General features: G+C 39.3%; 1 protein-coding gene across 1 annotated transcript in view; it reads right to left on the bottom strand.

Annotated features, from left to right (window-relative positions):
* DIPK1A (divergent protein kinase domain 1A) overlaps positions 1–4,548 on the bottom strand; it is a 68,152-nt gene that overhangs the window by 43,837 nt on the left and 19,767 nt on the right. The gene's annotated exons all lie outside the window — the stretch shown is intronic.

A 4,548-nucleotide genomic window follows, 5' to 3' on the forward strand; every position in this document is an offset into this window, starting at 1 on the left:
TATTTAAAATACTTAATTTAAATTAAAATACATATTTAAAATATTTAAAATGTACATTTTCTCTTCAACTTCTGTAAGGAAAAAAAATCCACATAATATGGAGCTGCATTCTGTGCCAGTCACTGCAGGAGATACTCTGTGTATCCCATATATTATATTCAATGTTCCTGAAAAATCATAGACTTAGAAGGTTTGAAAGAGACTTTGGAAACATATAATTCAACCACATGCTGATGTGATATTAGGCTTAGAATGCTGAAACAGTTTTGGCTCCAACTCTATTGTGCCAGGAGGAAGTCTATAAAGGTTTTACACAGGAAGTGTTACAGACATGCCCTGGGGTGGGTGCAATTCTAGGTCTTAGCTACTGAGGAAGTGACTTCTCCTGGCAAAAGCTGAAGACTATAATCCTTTTCTTTGCTCCTGCTGCTTTAGAGAACACAGGCCAGGCACATGTTGAAACGGCTTCAAGGCTAAGAAAACATAAAAGGCATCCCCAGGGTTAAAAAAGCAGGCATGCAGATGGGTTTTAATTAACAATTAGACAGCCAGCATCTTACAGAGCATACGGGAGGAAGGTGTAACCTCCACTAGCAATCTATATATAAAAGGAATGTTGGCATTTGCAATTGCAGGTGAAAATAACTCATCATAGGGATCTTCAACATCCCAGTGCAGAAGGACAAGGATAAGCAAAAACACTAAGTGTTTTGATTTTCTATTGCTATATAACAAACCATCTAAAACTCGGAGGCTGAAAATAACTATTTGTCTCTCATGGTTCTGAGGGATGACTGGACGAAGTTAAGCAGTTCTCTCTTTAAGGTTCTCATGCGTTTATGATCAAGACTGAAGCCATCTGAAGGACTATGTGGGTTGGATGTGCAGATAGATGGCTTCTTCATTCACATGTCCAACCTCTCAACTGACGTGGCTGGAACAGCTTTATGTGGCTAGCTGTGCTTCTTCAACGTTTGGTGGTGTCAAGGTAATTGAACTTCTTACATGATGGCTGACTTTGCTCAGAGTAAGTGTTCCAAGACAGCAAAGGGAAGGCTGCATCATTTCTGTAGAATTATTTTGGTTAGAAATGGCCAGCTCAGAATTAACACAGGAGAGGACCACATAAGGGAATGACTACTAGTAGGCATGGTTCACTGAGGGGTCTTCTTTGGAGACCAGCTACCACTCCAGAAGAGGATCAGCAAAGCAGGGTCTAGGGGTAAGGAGAAAAGCAATAGGGCCATCCCAACTAGAATAGAGACAGCTTTCTTGGCCATTCTGATTAAGGGTTCTTTCTTCTGCCTTAGAGGAGAAGAACTGGAAGTTCCCATTAGAATCCATTAATAGTATTTGTAGTCACATGTATTTATGCCTAAGTTGACTGAAAACAGTTCTCATTGCATATGATGGGCTCAATAACTATCAACATCTTTTGCTACGTACACAAAGTTCCATGATAAAGAACTCCAAAGTATTAGAAATTGCTCATGATACTAAGAGCAGTGGCTCACACCTATAATCCCAGCACTTTGGGAGGCTGGGATTGCTTGAGCTCAGGAGTTTGAGACCGGCCTGGGCAAAAAAGTGGGACCCCATCTCTACAAAAAATAAAAAATCAGCTGGGTTTGATGGCACATGCCTGTGGTCCCAGATACACAGGAGGCTGAGGTAGGAGGATTGCTTAAGCCCAGGAGTTCAAGGCTACTGTGAGCCATGTTCACACCACTGCACTCTAGCCTAGGTGACAGAGCAAGACCCTGTCTTAAAACAAACAAACAAAAACACTCCTTGCGATATGGACATAATAGAATTCATATTACCTTATTATTGCAGTTAAGATGTTAAGATTCTGGCACCAGAATGGGCAAATCAGGTGTCCATTTCTCCCTTAGATTAGGCCTAAGGTGCCACAGTAGATCTAGTGCTTACTAAAACATACAATAGCCACACACAAATCTTTGATGGGAATCCTAATTGGCACTTAAACTCACTAATGATTCAGTTACTAAAAATAAAGTTTAACTCTGTTTTATCTAAACTTAGAGAAGAGAATGCATGGTCCTTTTATACTTCAGATTCTAAAGTATATTTTAGGGCAAAATTTACTTGGAGTAGTTACTTCTAAGGACTTACAAGCTTATTAATATAACAATTTTCAACACAGCTTAGACTCTTGCGAGTATCCAGGGGTTGATTATAATTTAGATAAAACTTTATTACTGTAAAGGCTTCTAAAAAATAAATTAACTTTAATTGCTAATATTCTGTGAGATTGGTGAAAGAGGCTACGGTGTTCTGAAACTTCCTTTCCAGTCTTTATTCATGTGACTCCTAGACACATGGTAATTAAATATTGAAACCTAATCTCCCCTTGATACATAAAAAAGCAGAGGTATATGTCCAAATACTGAAGAGGCCAGGGAGGGGTGGAGGAGGTTGTTCACCTCCAAGTATCTGTATTCTGCCTTTGTTATCACTGAAAGGACTGTGGTTGCTCAGGGAATGTGGTCCCAAAGGAGCTACTGTTCATACAGCAGAGACTCAGTGAGGAGATATGCTATTCCCATTGTTTGGTACTCTGACATAGATTTCCAGGAGTCCTAGAACAGAACAACATTTCTTTAACAACAACAACAAAAAAAATTGGAAAGTGACCATCTAATTCTTTTTTTTTTTTGATGGAGTTTCGCTCTGTCTCCCAGGCTGGAGTCTCAGTTCACTGCAACCTCTGCCTCCCAGGTTCAAGTGATTCTCCTACCTCAGCCTCCCAAGTAGCTGGGATTACAGGCGTGCACCACCACACCCCGCTAATTTTTGTATTTTTACTAGAGATGGGGTTTTGCCACGTTGGCCAGGCTGGTCTCTAACTCAGGTGATCCGCCTGCCTCAGCCTCCCAAAGTTCTGGGATTATAGGCATGAGCTACCTCGCCCAGCCCCATCTAATCCATTCTAATCAGTCATCTCTGAAGGTAAATACTTAGTTTGTTAAGCAATTAAAACACAAGTGGAATATAAAATGATAAATACATTAGAGCTAGAAGAGTTTTCACTGAACCCAGATTCCATCCTTCTTACTGAAATAATGCCAGATTGCTACGCCCGGTGGAGAAAAAATGGACAATGAATAATTACATTAAAAAATTAAATGATCCCGTTTGACATATTTCTTTCCTAGCTGTTTTCCATGTTTAAAATATATTATAAGAAAAATAAAGTTGGGGTCATATGAAACATTACTTATCTCTTTTTCTCATTTAACATAAACATGTTCTTATGCCATTATATAGTCTTGATATATCTTCAAAAAATTGATATTTAAGACTGGGCACAGAGGCTCATGCCTGTAATCCCAGCACTTTGGGAGGCCAAGGTGGGTGGATTGCTTGAGTCCAGGAGTTCGAGACCAGCCTGGATAACACAGTGAGACCCTGTCTCTACAAAAAATAAAAAATTAGCCAGGCACGGTGGCTTGTACTTGTAGTCCCAGGTACTTGGAAGGCTGAGGCACAAGGATTGCTTGAGCTGGGGAGATTGAGGCTGCAGTAAGTGATGATGTGCTACTGTACTCCAGCCTGGGTGAGACAGCAAGACCTTGTCTCAAAAAAAAATTGATATTAAAAAAAATTTTTTTTTAAATAAAGACAGCGTGTCACTATGTTACCCAGGGTGATCTCGAATTCCTGGGCTCAAGCAATGGGCCTGCCTCAGCCTCCCAAAGTGCTAGGATTATATGCGTGAGCCACTGTACCCATACTGTAAAATGTTATACATCCATTTAAATATCAATTTTTTTTGGTATTTAAATGGACGTATAATATTTTACAGCACAGGTATGCCATAACTTATTTAACCCTATCTGTATTGTTTAATATTTTTATTATTTCCAATATTGTGCTATAATATTGGATAGTGATAACAAACAATAAATGAAAGCCAATATTTATTAGTGCTACTCTGGAGAGGAATGTTAAAGGCACTTTCTATATATTAATATACTTAATCCTCATAAAACTCTATGAGCTGATGTGGTAAATTAGTTAGGAGTTGGAAAACTATGGCCCACGAGGCAAATCCAGTCTGCTGCTTGGTTTTGTAAATATAGCTTATTGGAACACAATCACTCTAGTTGTTAGTACATTATTATCTAAGGCTGCTTTCATGCTATAACGGCAGAGTTCATTGGTTGCAACAGACAATATGGCCAACAAAGCAAAACATATTTACCATCTGGCTCTTTACCAAAATAGTTTGCTGACCCCTGGACTGTTCAGCAAATATGCATTCTCTCCCACTGCCTCACCTTCCCTGCCTTATTGGTGTTGGGCTCAGCCATGTGACTTGCTTTAGTCAATGTTTGTTAAGTACAAACATTAGATGCAAATAAAAGTATGCAATTGGGCCAGGTGTAGTGGCTCACACCTGTAATTCCAGCTTTTAGAAAGCCAAGCAGGATGATCACTTGAGCCCAGGAGTTTGAGACCAACTAGAGAAGCATAGGAAGAACCCATCTGTACAAAAAAAAAAAAAAAAAAAAAAAAAAAAAA

The sequence above is a fragment of the Rhinopithecus bieti genome, unplaced genomic scaffold (genome assembly GCF_001698545.2).
Source record: "Rhinopithecus bieti isolate Rb0 unplaced genomic scaffold, ASM169854v2 scaffold_46210, whole genome shotgun sequence".
Classification (NCBI taxonomy): domain Eukaryota; kingdom Metazoa; phylum Chordata; class Mammalia; order Primates; family Cercopithecidae; genus Rhinopithecus; species Rhinopithecus bieti.